Genomic DNA, 16,686 nt, shown 5'->3' on the forward strand with positions numbered 1-16,686 from the left:
GGTCAAGCCAGCCGGCCCTTTACTTATGACACAGGCGCACGCTTGGCACTACTTTGTTGATGCACGTGCGGCTACTGCGCACACAATTCACAAACACAGAAAATATATTATTTTTTTAGCACTTGGGGGGAGCACCCCTGATGGACAGAGCACCCCCTGGACAACACTACAGCACTCCTTTAGGACTGGGACACTGCACAGGACTTTGGAGTGGACACAGCCCCTATGGAGAACTGACTGCACAACACAGTCCAGCCAGCCCCTATGGACTTTGAAGTAGTGGACACAGCCCCTATTAACAACAGCAGCACAACACAGCCAGCCCCTATGGACTTTGAAGTAGTGGACAACAGCAGCACTACACTACACTACACTACACAGCCCTAACTCCCACCCTCCCTCTTCACTGTCCACAGCCGAGTGAGAAAATGGCGCCGACGCGGGTACCTTATATAGGATCCAAAACCCGCGAGACTCGGAAGGCGGGATGATGACGTTTTGCCTCGATTTCAGATCCGAGTCAGGCGGGAAAAGTCGAGCCTGACTCGGATCGGACTCGGATCGGGGGGGCTCGGGGGGGTTCGGATTTCAGAAATCCGAACCCGCTCACCCCTAACTGTAATACATAGTATTCAAAAAGTTTGAGATAAGGCAGTAATAGAAAGTTATGAGGGAAAGAATAAGGAAGTATAAGAGATACCAGAGAGGAGACCTGTAGGGTGATACAGGACATGGGCAGGGTCCCTGTAGTAATATCCAGTACTCATAGCTCTGCCTGTCATAGAAGGAATCCCAGTACTGAGAGGAGCTGCTGGGACTCTGCTGGATAGAAATCTCTTTCTTCTACTAGTCCCAGCACCTGCATGAGCAGAGCATCTATATATTACACAGATCACTAATGGCAGCACCATCACCATTGTCTGTTATACTACAGCTCTAGTTACTAACAGAGAGACCGTCCCAGGGGAAATTGCCCCCAAGCCATTTTTTAAGACTTCTCCTGTCTGTATCAAGACTGATAAACCATGTTACATTTAGAAAATAAAAATTGCCTCCCTGGAATGCATTCTGTGGTGATACACATTAACTTAGTTATGAAACACATGATACATTCAGGCCCTTATAGTGGCTCCTCATGTGATTAATAAGTTTTCTCTTTCTAGTAAATCTCTTGCTGCATTCAGAACATGGAAATGGTTTCTCTCCTGTGTGAATCCTCTGATGTAGATCAAGACATGGCTTGTATGAAAAATGCTTGCTGCATTTAGAACATTTATATGGCTTCTCTCCTGTGTGAATCCTCTGATGTGTAACAAGATGTGATTTATGAGAAAAACATTTGCTGCATTCAGTACATGCAAATGGTTTCTCTCCTGTGTGAATCCTCTGATGTAGAACAAGACTTGGCTTTTCGGAAAAACACTTGCTGCATTCGGAACATGTAAATGGTTTCTCTCCTGTGTGACTCCTCTGATGTATAACAAGATGTGATTTATGAGAAAAACACTTGCTGCATTCAGAACATGTAAATGGTTTCTCTCCTGTGTGACTCCTCTGATGTATAACAAGATGTGATTTATGAGAAAAACACTTGCTGCATTCAGAACATGTAAATGGTTTCTCTCCTGTGTGACTCCTCTGATGTATAACAAGATGTGATTTATGAGAAAAACACTTGCTGCATTCAGAACATGTAAATGGTTTCTCTCCTGTGTGACTTCTCTGATGGCTGAGAAGTTCTGATTTATATGTAAATCTTTTATCACACTCAGAGCACAGATGTGGTTTCTCTCCTATGAGACTCATCATTTATTACATGATAAACGAATTAGCTGTAAAAGATTTCTCCTATCCAGAAAATGAGAATAATGTGTGTGAATACTCCAGAGGTGTAAGAAGAAATGACGTCTGTAGTTGGCTTGGTCAGCGGACAATGTCCCTTTCCACAACTTCTTATATTATTATTAGTGGGAATCCTGATCATTTGTCCTGTAAGAAAGTTGGAAAAGCATAAAGGTTACTGGTGTAATTCTACTTTTATGATAGAGATGTTATATTGTATATGAAGATTATGTATATGTATATAAAATAACAAATATCACTAAACCACTGACCATTGTTTTTATATTTGTTTATGTTGTCAAACTGCTATATCCCCATTTCCAGTATTTTGTGCAGCACAGAGACCTCTACCTTCCTTTAGCAGATACCGATATTTATATATTACATATGGTCTATTAATGTTACTATGCAAATCAGTGGTCGAAGTGGGGCGGTATACGGCGGTATGACATACCGCCACTTCCCAGCCCCACTTCATTTTAGCCACAGAAAAGAATGCACTAGTGCTGGGATGCAGTATGGCATCCCAGCGCTGGAACAGTGGTGGAAATGTGTAGAGATGTGTCCCGCAGGGGACACATCTCGATCGGTGGCAGCGGAGATGCTGGCATGTAGCCGGGACAAAGCATCCGGTCCCGGTTATAGTCAGCACACACTGGCTGCCAGCCAATTGCAAGTCTCGCAGCCGCCAGCCAATCACAGGGCTTGCGGCTGCCAGCCAATCACAGGGCTCACGGCCACCAGGGGTGAAATTGAGGAAATCAGTGAGAAGGGCAGGGTGTGAGAGAGGGGAGCAGGCAGGGAGAAGTGGGGGGGGTGAGATGTACAATGTGGTGATATGGAAGCAGGGGCCCAAGGGGGGGAGAGAGATTCATTCTCCATACCCCCACCTCTAAATTCCCACTTCGAGCACTGATGCAAATAGTATAATCCTCATACCACCTCAGAATGTGCAGATTATATATTTCAAATTAAATATTTACTAAAACTCAAATCGTACCTCAAACACAATTAAAAACACTGAATTGACACTCTGCACTATCGGACTACACCTCAAACCTTTAACAAGGACACATATTGAAATCAAATGGCATTTAAATTGCATCTCAAATCATGACCAAATCAGTAATATGTTTGGATGTGGAAAGTTTTTAAATTTGTCTAACCTTATTCATCATGTTTATAATAGGAGACAGAAACTGTTTGTGACTTAAGCAGCCCATACACGGTGCAATTTTTTGCACGATATGGCCGATTTTGATTAATCGTAATGACCGATCTTGTAAATCATGTGCGGTATTTGTACGATGACGATGCACGTCCCCGCCGTTGTAAATCTGCATCGTAGATCTTATGGAAAAAAGGTAAGATTTCAACCTATCATGTATAATGTGATACACATCGTATGCTGTTTGTCACATCGTACACAATACAGATGCATGTAGCACGGACCAGGGTGATCCATGCTACATGCATCTGTGTCATTGACACAGAGCTGGGATGGGTCAGTGAAACCCGTCTGTGCTGCTGCGTAAAAAAAAATATGTAAAAATAAAAATATGGCTGCTCTTCAACACTGGGTACAAAGAATAAGAGAGAGATTTAATCATATCTTTCAAGGCTTGTGTTTTATTGATGTATATTGATTGTAATGTCTTGGAGCCTGGGAAGAGAGAGATGGCCACTTTATGCGAGATGGGAATATGCCACATCTCTGCCTGTATCTGATGGGTGAGTAGCCATGCCGGCACTATTAAATGAAACGGTAACCTCACTTTCCCCAGACCTTTGCAATACGTTTCTTGGAATGTGGGTGGTTTAAATAAGGGGTGAGCGGGTTAGGATTTCTGAAATCCGAACCCCCCCGAGCCCCCCCGATCCGAGTCCGATCCGAGTCAGGCTCGACTTTTCCCGCCTGACTCGGATCTGAAATCGAGGCAAAACGTCATCATCCCGCCTTTCGAGTCTCGCGGGTTTTGGATCCTATATAAGGTACCCGCGTCGGCGCCATTTTCTCACTCGGCTGTGGACAGTGAAGAGGGAGGGTGGGAGTTAGGGCTGGCTGGGCTGTGTAGTGTAGTGTAGTGCTGCTGTTGTCCACTACTTCAAAGTCCATAGGGGCTGGCTGTGTTGTGCTGTACTGCTGTTGTTAATAGGGGCTGTGTCCACTACTTCAAAGTCCATAGGGGCTGGCTGGACTGTGCTGTGCAGTCAGTTCTCCATAGGGGCTGTGTCCACTCCAAAGTCCTAAGCAGTGTCCCAGTCCTAAAGGGGTGCTGTAGTGTTGTCCAGGGGGTGCTCTGTCCATCAGGGGTGCTCCCCCCAAGTACTAAAAAAATTATAAATTTTCTGTGTTTGTGAATTGTGTGCGCAGTAGCCGCACGAGCATCAACAAAGTAGTGCCAAGCGTGCGCCTGTGTCATAAGTAAAGGGCCGGCTGGCTTGACCGTTAAAGGGTGCTGTAACCCCCAAAGTACACTCCAGTCCAAACCAAAAAAAAAATTATTTTCTGTGTTTGTGAATTGTGTGCGCAGTAGCCGCACGTGCATCAACAAAGTAGTGCCAAGCGTGCGCCTGTGTCATAAGTAAAGGGCCGGCTGGCTTGACCGTTAAAGGGTGCTGTAACCCCCAGAGTGCACTCCAGTCCAAACCAAAAAAAAAATTATTTTCTGTGTTTGTGAATTGTGTGCGCAGTAGCCGCACGTGCATCAACAAAGTAGTGCCAAGCGTGCGCCTGTGTCATAAGTAAAGGGCCGGCTGGCTTGACCGTTAAAGGGTGCTGTAACCCCCAAAGTACACTCCAGTCCAAACCAAAAAAAAAATTATTTTCTGTGTTTGTGAATTGTGTGCGCAGTAGCCGCATGTGCATCAACAAAGTAGTGCCAAGCGTGCGCCTGTGTCATCATAAGTAAAGGGCCGGCTGGCTTGACCGTTAAAGGGTGCTGTAACCCCCAAAGTACACTCCAGTCCAAACCAAAAAAAAATTATTTTCTGTGTTTGTGAATTGTGTGCGCAGTAGCCGCACGTGCATCAACAAAGGAGCAGCGCCAAGCGTGCGCCTGTGTCCCATAAGTAAAGTGCCGGCTGGCTCATTTCTTAATGGCTGGTGTAACCCACAAAGTGCACTACTCTCCAGCAAAAATAACGAAATATTTTCTGTGTTTAGCCGCACGTATATATCAAATCGATATAACATAAATGGAGGACCAAACTTTCTCCGATAAAAATAAAATAGAGAAAGATCAAGAACCACTTCCTCCTAGTGCTGAAGCTGCTGCCACTAGTCATGACATAGACGATAACATGCCATCAACGTCGTCTACCAAGGCCGATGCCCAATGTCATAATAGAGGGCACATACAATCCCAAATGACAAAGTTCAGGAAAATGACCTTGAAAAAAACATTTAAATCAGCTGAAGAGAAACGTAAACTTGCCAATATGCCATTTACGACACGGAGTGGCAAGGAACGGCTAAGGTCGATCCCTAGTATGTTCATGACTAGTGGTTCAGCTTCACATGACGATGGAAGCCCTCCTCCCACTAAAAAAATCAAAAGAGTTAAGCTGGCAAAAGCACAGCGAAGAACTGTGCTTTCTAAGAAGATATCACAAATCCCCAAGGAGAGTCCAAGTGTGGTGGTGGTTGCGATGCCTGACCTTCCCAGCACTGGACGGGAAGAGGTGGCTCTTTCCACCATTTGCACGCCCCCTGCAAGTGCTGAAAGGAGCACCCACAGTCCACTTGCTGATATGCAAATTGAAGATGTCACTGTTGAAGTACAACAGGATGAGGATACTGGTGTAGCTGGCGCTGAGGAGGAAGTTGGCGAGGAGGATTCTGATGGTGATGTGGTTTGTTTAAATCAGGCTCCGGGGGAGACAGTTGTTGTCCGTGGGATGAAAAAGCCCATCACGGTCATGCCTGGGCAGAAGACCAAACATTCCACCTCTTTGGTCTGGCAATATTTCTATCCAAATCCGGACAACAACTGTCTTGCCATATGTATCTTATGTAAAGGTGGAATAAGTAGGGGTAGGGACGTTAACCACCTAGGAACATCCTCCCTTATACGGCACCTGCAGCGCGTTCATAATAAGTTACTGTCAAGTTCAGAAACTTTGGCTAAGACCGTAAGCAGTCCAGGGACACCTAAATCCCTTTGTCCTGTTGTATCCAAGCGCCTGCAAACCACACCGTCAACTCCCTCCTCGTCAATTTCCTCCTTAGTCAGGATCGGAAGTAGTCCTGCAGGCCCTGTCACTGGCATGACTGACTCTCCTATCCCGGATTCCTCCGGAGGATCCTGCATTGCTACGCCTCCTGCTGCCGCTGCTGCTGTTGCTGCTGCTGGGAGTCGTTCATCATCCCAGAGAGGAAGTAGGAACACCACTACTTTTACTAAACAATTGACCCTCCAACAGTCCTTAGCGAGGAGGATGAAGTACGACAGCAGTCATCCTGAAGCAAAACGTATAACTGAGGCCTTGACTGCTATGTTGGTGTTAGACGTGCGTCCGGTATCCGCCATTGGTGCAGTGGGATTTAGACAATTGATGGAGGTAGTGTGTCCCCGGTTCCAAATCCCGTCTAGATTCCACTTCACTAGGCAGGCGATACCGAGACTGTACAGAAACGTCAGAAAAAGTGTCCTCAGTGTCCTGAAAAATGCCGTTGTACCCAATGTCCACTTAACCACGGACATGTGGACAAGTGGAACAGGGCAGACTAAGGACTATATGACTGTGACAGCCCACTGGGTAGATGTATCACCTTACGCAGCAACAGCAGCAGCGTCACCAGTCGCAGCATCTCAGAAACGCCAGCTCGTTCCAAGGCAGGCTACGCTGTGTATCACCAGTTTCAGTAAGAGGCACACCGCCAACAACCTCTTAGAGAAACTGAGGGAAATCATCGCCCAGTGGCTTGCCCCACTTAGACTCTCCTGGGGATTTATGATATCTGACAATGCCACCAATATTGTGCGGGCATTACATCTGGGCAAATTCCAGCACGTCCCATGTTTTGCTCACACAATAAACTTGGTGGTGCAGAATTTTCTGAAAAGCGACAGGGGCGTGCAGGAGATGCTTTGGGTGGCCCGAAAAATTTCAGGCCACTTTCGCCATTCAGCGACTGCGTGCCGATGACTGGAGTGCCAGCAAACACTCTTGAACCTGCCCCGCCATCACCTGAAGCAAGAGGTTGTGACGCGGTGGAACTCAACCCTCTATATGCTTCAGAGGATGGAGGAGCAGCAAAAGGCCATTCAAGCCTATACATCCACCTATGACATAGGCAAAGGAGGGGGTATGCACCTGATTCAAGCGCAGTGGAGAATGATTTCCGTGTTGTGCAAGGTTCTCCAGCCCTTCGAACTTGCCACACGTGAAGTCAGTTCAGACACTGCCAGCTTGAGTCAGGTCATTCCCCTCATCAGGCTTTTGCAGAAGCAGCTGGAGAAAGTGAAGGAGGAGCTAAGACGGAGCGATTCCGCTCGGCATGTGGGACTTGTGGATGAAGCCCTTCATTCGCTTTGCCAGGATTCCAGGGTGGTCAATCTGTTGAAATCAGACCACTACATTTTGGCCACCGTGCTCGATCCTAGGTTTAAAGCCTATGTTGTGTCTCTCTTTCCGGCCGACACAAGCCTGCAGAGGTGCAAAGACCTGCTGGTGAACACACTGTCAGCTGAAGCGGAACGTGACACGTCAACAGCTCCTTCTTCATTTTCTCCCGCAACTGGGGCTGCCAGGAAAAAACTTAGGTATCCTAAGCAACCCGCTGGTGGTGATGCAGGGCAGGCAGGACCAAGTTTGGACATCTGGTCCGGACTGAAGGACCTGGCAACAATTTCTGACATGTCTACTGTCACTGCATATGATACTGTCACCATTGACAGAATGGTGGAGGATTACATCGGTGACAGCATCCAAGTAGGCATGTCAGACAGTCCATACCTGTACTGGCAGGAAAAAGAGGCAATTTGGAGGCCCCTGTACAAACTGGCTCTATTTTACCTGAGTTGCCCCCCCTCCAGTGTGTACTCCGAAAGAGTGTTTAGTGCAGCAGGGAACCTTGTCAGCGAAAGGCGTAGGAGGTTGCTTCTACAGAATGTGGAGAAGATGATGTTCATCAAAATGAATTATCAGCTCTTCCAGGGAGACAGGCCTCCAGAACGTACAGAGGGACCTGTGGTGGTGGATTCAAGTGGGGACGAGTTAATACTTTGTGAGGATGAGGATGTACACACTGAAGAGGGTGAGGAATCGGTGGATGAGGAGGATGAGGATGACATCTTGCTTCCGTAGAGCCAGTTTGTGCAGGGACACAGTAATTGCCAGCTTGTTTTGTGGGGGCCCAAACGAACCAATCATTTCAGCCACAGTTGTGTGGCAGACCCTGGCACTGAAATGATTGGTTTGTTAAAGTGTGCATGTCCTGTTTATACAACATAAGGGTGGGTGGGAGGGCCCAAGGACAATTCCATCTTGCACTTCTTTTTTTTCTTTGCATTATGTACAGTTTGGGGCCTAGTTTTTCAAACTGCCATCCTGTCTGCCACTGCAGTATCACGCCTAGATGGGTCACGTGTTTGTCCCGCCCACTCGTGTCGCTTAGCATAGTCATCCAGCTACCTCGGTGCAACCTTTTGGACATAAAAGCACTATTGTGAGGTGTGAGGTGTTCAGAATAGACTGGAAATGAGTGGAAATTAAGGTTATTGAGGTTAATAATAGCATAGGAGCAGAAAAACCTACAAATTCTGTGATTTTAGCTGTTTTTATGATTTTTTTCAAAAAAATACAGATCCAAAACACAAAACCCAGAACCCAAAACACGGAAGGGTGGTTTTGGCAAAACCAATCCAGATCCAAAACACGAAGAAAGATCCAGATCCAAAACCAAAACACAAAACACGAAAAGTGGCCGGTGCACACCCCTAGTTTAAATACTCCTATTAAGATGAAAAGGGTCCTCACTCCCCTTTAAACGTTTTAACCCGGATGTTATATTTTTGCAAGAGACCCATTGGTCGGCATCAGAAGAACATACTTTGAAAGCTAACTGGCTGGGCTCCTGTTATAAAGCTACTTATAGAAATAAGACAAGAGGGGTAGCCATACTTTTTCAAAGGGATCTGCCAGCAGGGCCGCAACTGGGGGGGGCTGAGGGGTCATGTGCACCGGGCGCCATCCTCCAGCAGCACCGGCCACACACACTTCTCTGTGCCGGAGGTCTGCAGATAGAGACCTCCGGCAGTGGTGCGCGCCGGACAGTGGAAATCGGCGGAAGATCCCCCCCTCCCTCCTCCCCTCAGAAGTTAGGGTAAGAGCTCAGGGGGGGGAGGAGGGGGCGGAGAGGGAGTGAGAGGGACGGCAGTGCTGCACAGGGCGCACTGCTGTCTAGCTACGACGCTGCTGCCAGTATCTATACTTTCCCAAACGGTCAACCCGGATGGAAGGTATATAATTCTAGACGTCAAATGATATCAAGCCACATGTAATCTGGTGAACGTATATGCCCCAAATATTAACACACACCTTTACATCCAAGATTTAGGCCATATCCTTCAAAATAGACTTACAGATCCACTCATAGTGGGAGAGGACTTCAACATGGTGGAAGATCCCTTACTTGACATATCCCCAGTGACACTGAGGCCTTAGATGTCAAAAAAATCATATGCTTACTGTATTTAGGCACAATTTAAATGTGTCAGACCCGTGATGATTATTGAACCCCACTGATAAAACACATACATTTCTATCCATGGTACATGGATTTCTTTGAAGAATCGACAAAATATTGATCTCAGATGGTTTAATGTCTGGGGTTCAGGGGGTGGATATTCATGACATAATTATTTCAGACCATGCTCCTGTCTTACTGGCTCTCACTCATGCACACATGAAACACATAGATCATGTTTGGCATTTTCCACATTACCTTGCTCAATCTGATGATTTCAAATCATACCTTATACACCACTGGACAAACTTTGTAGACAACAATCTGTCTTCTTGGGATGACCCTGTTCTTTTTTGGAGTGCCTCTAAGGCTGTAATGAGGGGCCATATTATTAGCTATGTGTCCCGCAAAGGTAGAGAGGCTAAGGCAGAATACAAGGTCTTAAAAGATGTGGTTCAGGATACCTTCCAACTATACACTACTGATCCCTCACCAGAAAAAAGGACTATGTACAAACGAGCCAGGCAGTTGTTAGAAACATATCTGCTAGCACAGGCAAAGCACTCTATGGAATACACTAAAAACAAATATTCTCATTGGGAAAACAAGGCAGGAGAGCTTTTAGCATCCTTATCTAAACCTTATAGACAACACCACACAATTACTACACTAAAAAACCCTGTTACAGGGGGAATAATTACTGACTGTAGAGAAATTGTTAATCAATTTCAAACTCATTTTGAAGAATTATTTTGTTCATCACCTATTGATAACACACTTCAAATAGCCCTACTCACCGATTAAGTATTACCTAACAGTGAATCAAAGGGAGGCGTTAGCAGGCAGTATTACCATGGATGAAATTAACATTGCTCCCTACAGGCAAATCCCCTGGGCCAGATGGATTTTCCGGCGAATACTATCGAATATTACAAACCCATATAACCCCAACATTAATGGAATTATATAAGACAATACACGACAATAGCACACCATATGAGACCTTCAACGAGGCACATACAATTCTGCTGACAAAACCTGACAAGGTCCCAAATTTGATGTCCTCTTATAGACCTATTAGTCTCCTAAACGTGGACTTTAAGCTCCTGGCTAACATTATGGCGTTACGACTCCAAACAATTCTACGGCACATAGTGACAGAACATCAAACGGGTTTATACAAGGGCGACACGCAGTAATGGCCATAAGGACAGCAATAGCAGCAGTGGTAGTGTCAGTGGGTTCGTCGGGTGGTGAAAATATACTTTTAAGCTTGGATTTTCAGAGAGCTTTTGATATGGTCCTATGGCCATACTTGTTTAAAGTGCTGAAGGGAAGAGCCTTTGAGACCAGTTTTGTTGAGCTTATACATTATTTTTATTTAAACCCTTCATCCTCATTACTGGTTAATGGAGTAGTAGGTCCTCATTTTTATTTAGAAAGGGGCATTCATCAGGGTTGTCTCCTTTTGCCGTTATTATTCGACCTGGCACTGGATCCCCTCCTTAGAACCCTTCAGATCTGAAAGGAATTAAAGGGCATCTCAGTAGGTAGACAGGAGTTAAAATATCTGCATTTGCAGACGATATTCTTCTCTATGTTGGTAATCCTGGACAATCTCTACCCCTTCTGTTAAGTGAATTGGAACATTTCGGTCTAGTGTCTGGCCTACACATTATGTTACTTAAAGGCTCTGATAGACCTCCTAGATGGGCCTCTCAATACTCCTTACAATTGGCTAAAAATACATATCATACTTTGGAGTTTTATTACCACGAAATATTTTCAATCTCTATAGTGATATAAATTATGTTAACTATGCACAAATATAAAACTGGATTGAGTTACCATTCTGCCAAAGGTTATTTTGCATTTTATCACTAGTTGTTAACACAGCTAAAAATAAACAAAAAACCCCACAAAATATGTAAGTTTTTATTTTTTTTACCTTAAACATACAAAAAAGGTTCTCCTGTGTGAACTCCACAGGACCAATGTTATTACTGAAATATCCTTTCCCTGTTCCCCAAAATGCCTGAAGTTGGTTCCATTTCGCCAAGATGGCATCTCTTTTATCTCCGAGCAATGTTGGCGCAGAAAGCGCACTTGCTGTGTTGATCAGTTGGTTTGACTGGTTAGTGTTCTGCACAGGTTGGCTGAAGAGGCCACCACTGAGAACATTCTGTTGCTGTTGTGGCTGTTGAGGTTGAGTGTTGAAACCCGTGAAGCCCAGACCAGTGGATAACCCAGTAATAATATATTGAGTGCGGATATTAAGGGATGGGAACGTCTTCCTTTGTCATTTTTGGGAAGGGCTAAGTTGTTAAAGTTGGTGGCCATCCCCAGTTTAATGTATCCCTTGCAATCTCTCCCTGTTCTTTTAACAAAAGCTGATCAACTTAAAATTAATAAGCTGATTCGTCAGTTTATTTGGAGGGGAGGCAGAGCTAGAATAGCCATACGAAAACTTTGTCAACCTCGAAATAATGGAGGCATAAACTTTCCAGATATAATTACATATAACCAGGCGACACTTTTGCGACATTTGCGAGACTGGCTGCTTAAATCCTCCATATATACTAATGTTCCAGTAGAACAAAGTTTTATAACAGAATGTGATTTAATTAGTTTTCTTCATCAACATGATCAAGAAATATCTGAGATCAATAAATCAAATCCGCTACTGTGGACAACTTGAAAGATATGGCATATCTTAAGACATAAGGCTGGATTAAATGCATATCATACTCTTTATCTCCCATTGATCCGTAACCCCAGTTTACTTGATGGCATGGCTGATCACCCTTTTACACTTTTACACTACGGCGTTTTGCAGGTATAACAAATATTAAATCTTTGGTTTCAATGGAGGAAAAGCGTGTTCTTACATATACGGAGGTCTAAAATAATTTTCCATTGATAAACCCTTATCCATTGGCATTTCTGCAAATGCGCTATTATCGCGCATGTTTTACAGCATTTCTCTGATAAGGATTGGGGCAACACATTGGACACTTTTCTGTCATATCAGGTACCACAACGTAGAGCTATATCAATCCATTATACTTTCTTAAGAGATATAGTGGACCACTCCGCAATTTCTGGAGGTATGGCAAAATGGCTAGATCATTTTCCAAATCTGACGATTTCTAGGTTAGAGAAGGCTTTGGAGTTTTCTAGAAAAACTTTGTCAGCCAGTAGGTATACTGAACTCTTTATAAATATCTATCACTATGTTTATTTATCCCCAATTAGACGCTTCAAAATGGGCTCATCTAATAATCATCTATGTCCACGATGGCAACAAGGAGAGGCAGATAACTTTCACTGTCTCTGGGCGTGCCCAATAGTAAAAAATTTTTGGCATCAGATCCATAGATACCGTATGCAGAGACAAAATTCGTAAACTATGGGCCTGATTCAGACCTGCTCGCTAGCGCTATGCGCTTGCAAGCGGGTCGATGTTTGCCCACCGCGCATGCGCATGCCGGAGCCGGCTCCAGCGTGCCTGTGCGCGAGACCCGGCTAGCAACGGACGCTCCATCGCTACGGGTCTCGCACCAAAGGGGGCGAGCTGTCGATGGTGATTGACAGCTCGCCCCGTTTGGGAGGCGGGCAGGGGGGTGGCTGGCCAAACGGAGTCGTTCCCATGCAAACGCCTGCCATTTGGGGGCGGCCCCACTGACATCACCAGTGGGAGAGCTTTTGGCTCTATTAGAGCCGAAAGCTCTCTGGGACTTGCGGCCACGAGACCCTACCACAAGGGTCTCGTCGCAAGCCCGATGGTCGCGATGGTCTTGACCATCGCGACCATCAACCTGGCCGCTCGCAATAGCTGTGGGTGGTCACCCACAGCTATGCGAGTGGCCAGAAGGCCGCACACAAAAAAAAAAACACCCTGATTCAGAACGGGCACTCTTTCAGAGCGTCCGGCTCTGAATTAGGGCCAGTGGCGTAATTAGGGCAGGGCGAGTGGAGTACGTGCCCTGGGCACCATGGGACCGGCGGCACGGGGGGGCACTGCCGGCCACGGTACCGGCCTGCCCTAGTTAGCCAGTGTAGCATCGACCACAGTGTGGTCGGCGCTACACATTTACACAGGACTGGCGCTAGGCTTCCAGCGCTGGTCCTGTGCTGCACAGCTGAGCCCCTTCCCTCTCCCTGAGCCCTTGCCCAATAGCACCAGGAGGAGGGTGGCAGGCAGGCTCAGACTGTGCTAACACACAATGCCACACGACTCTCATTGACTGCTGCGCACCCACTGCAAGAGCCGGGTTTCCGTCTGGCTCCTGCAGTGGGTAATGGTAGAGATGTCATGAGGTTATGATGTCTCTCCCATAATGCATAGTGTGCCAGCCTGGGAGGACTGATGTGCGGCAGCCGGAGCGGTGGCCTGAGCAGGAGCGTGGATTCAGGTAAGTGTATTTTTTTTATTAATTTTTTTGTAACTTTGTGTCTGCACTATGGGGGGGGGGCTACTACTACTGGGGACACTATTACTGGGAGGGGCTACTACAGCTGGGGACACTATCACTTGGGGGGGCTACTACTACTGAGGACACTATCACTTGGGGGGCTGCTACTACTACTGGGGACACTATCATTTGGGGGGGCTGCTACTACTACTGGGGACACTATTACTGAGGGGGCTGCTACTACAGGGGACACTATCACCTGGGGGGGCTGCTACTACTGGGGACACTATTACTGGTGGGGCTGCTACTACTGGGGACACAATCACTTGGGGGGGCTGCTACTACTAAGAACACCATTACTGGGAGGGACTGCTATTACTGGGGACACTATTACTGGGAGGGGCTACTACTACTGGGGACACTATCACTTGGGGGGGCTACTACTACTGGGGACACTATCACTTGGGAGGGCTACTACTACTGGGGACATTATTACTGGTGGGGCTGCTACTACTGGGGACACAATCACTTGGGGGGGCTGCTACTACTAAGAACACCATTACTGGGAGGGGCTGCTACTACTGGGGACACTATTACTGGGAGGGGCTACTACCACTGGGGACACTATCACTTGGGGGGGCTACTACTAATGGGGAAACTATTACTGGGGGGACTGCTACTACTGGGGACACTATCACTTGGGGGGCTGCTACTACTGGGGACACTCACTTGGGGGGGCTGCTACTACTGGGGACACTATTACTGGGGGGGCTGCTACTACTGGGGACACTATTACTGGGGGGGCTGCTACTACTGGGGACACTATTACTGGGGGGGTGCTACTACTGGGGACACTTACTGGGGGTGGCTACTACTACTGGGGACACTATCACTTGGGGGGGCTACTACTACTGGGGACACTATCACTTTGGGTGGCTGCTACTACTGGGGACACTATTACTGGGGGGCTGCTACTACTGGGGACACTATCACTTGGGGGGCTGCTACTACCGGGGACACCATTACTGGGAGGGGCTGCTACTACTGGGGACACTATTACTGGGGGGGGTGCTACTACTGGGGACACTATTACTGGGGGGGCTGCTACTACTGGGGACACTATTACTGGGGAGCTGCTACTACTGGGGACACTATTACTGGGCGGGGGGCTACTACTACTGGGGACACTATTACTGGGGGGGGCTACTACTACTGGGGACACTATCACTTGGGGGGGGCTGCTACTACTGGGGACACTATCACTTGGGGGGGCTACTACTACTGAGGGCACTATCACTTGGGGGGGTTACTACTACTGGGGACACTCACTCGGGGGGGCTGCTACTACTGGGGACACTATTACTGGGGGCTGCTACTACTGGGGACACTATTACTGGGGGGGCTACTACTACTGGGGACACTATTACTGAGGGGGCTGCTACTACCAGGGACACTATTACTGGGGGTAGCTACTACTACTGGTGGCACCATTACTGTGGGGGAGCTACTACTGGGGACACTATCACTTGGGGGGGGCTACTACTACTGGGGACACTATCACTTGGGGGGCTACTACTACTGGGGGCACTATCACTTGGGGGGGTTACTACTACTGGGGACACTCACTTGGGGGGGCTGCTACTACTGGGGACACTATTACTGGGGGGGCTGCTACTACTGGGGACACTATTACTGGGGGGGCTACTACTACTGGGGACACTATTACTGAGGGGGCTGCTACTACCAGGGACACTATTACTGGGCGTAGCTACTACTACTGGTGGCACCATTACTGTGGGGGAGCTACTACGGGGGACACTATTACTGGGGGGAGCTACTACTGGGGGCACTGCATCAGGAGGGGGAACCTCTACTGGGGGGGGCTACAGCTACAGCTGAGGGCACTATATAAGGGGCTTACTACTAGGGGACCACTACTCGGGGCACTAAATAGGGAGGACCACTACAGGGGGCACTGTATAAGGGGCACTGGATAGGGGGGATCACTGCTGGGGGCTTGCATAAGGGAGACCACTACTGGAGGCACTGAATAAGGGGAACTAATGAGGGGCTGCATAAGGGGGACCACTACTGGGGATACTGTATAAGGGGCACTACTATGGGACTGCATAAGAGGGACCACAACTGGGGACATTGCATACTGGGGTACTGTATAAGGGGCACTACTGGGGTTAAGGTGCATATGGAAAGTAATGTGATGATAAAGGGTTGTCATGTTGACACGCCCCATTTTTAGGTGACCATGGCAATTTTTTGGCCGAAGGCGCGCGCACATAGGGGGCTCTCCATTTTTACATTTGCCCTGGGCTCTAAATACCCTAGTTACACCACTGATCAGAGTCTATGGACCTCATTCATAGTCGGTCGTTGCGGCCGCACGGTCGTACGCCACCGATGTTCGCTAAACTGCGCATGCGTTAAGTTCGCAATGCGTGTGCGCAAACTAGCTGTTACGATCAGAAATTTCTCTCTCCTTGAACACAGCCAGGTCGTTAGTTTCAGTGACAGATTGAACCGTTTGTGGGTGGTAACAGGGGAAGGTGCTTGAAAACGGGGGAGTGGAGATCCAAACGCAGGCGTGCATAATTATGCAAACGGCGTTTAATGGGAGTGCATAATTAACAAAGTAGTTTCATGGCACACGTGACATGGGAGGTTTTTACACTGACTTGATCGTAGTGCTTAAGAGAGGGTATGGTCAACCTTAAGCTCTAC

At 47.2% G+C, this 16,686-nt stretch overlaps 1 long non-coding RNA gene and 2 pseudogenes across 2 annotated transcripts in view; 1 reads left to right on the top strand and 2 right to left on the bottom strand.

Annotated features, from left to right (window-relative positions):
- Positions 1 to 16,686, top strand: part of LOC148522636 (uncharacterized) — a 764,886-nt pseudogene that overhangs the window by 520,045 nt on the left and 228,155 nt on the right. The window lies entirely within an intron of this gene.
- Positions 1,093 to 16,686, bottom strand: part of LOC148522640 (uncharacterized) — an 808,266-nt pseudogene continuing 792,672 nt past the window's right edge.
- The window catches only part of LOC148522641 (uncharacterized), a 72,705-nt gene continuing 57,856 nt past the window's right edge, over positions 1,838 to 16,686 (bottom strand). The window contains exon 3 of the long non-coding RNA XR_015878530.1: positions 1,838 to 1,989. This is a non-coding gene — a long non-coding RNA (uncharacterized LOC148522641). The remainder of the gene's footprint in view (positions 1,990 to 16,686) is intronic.

Source organism: Taudactylus pleione, unplaced genomic scaffold (genome assembly GCF_031769625.1).
Source record: "Taudactylus pleione unplaced genomic scaffold, aTauple2 ptg000145l, whole genome shotgun sequence".
Classification (NCBI taxonomy): Eukaryota; Metazoa; Chordata; class Amphibia; order Anura; family Myobatrachidae; genus Taudactylus; species Taudactylus pleione.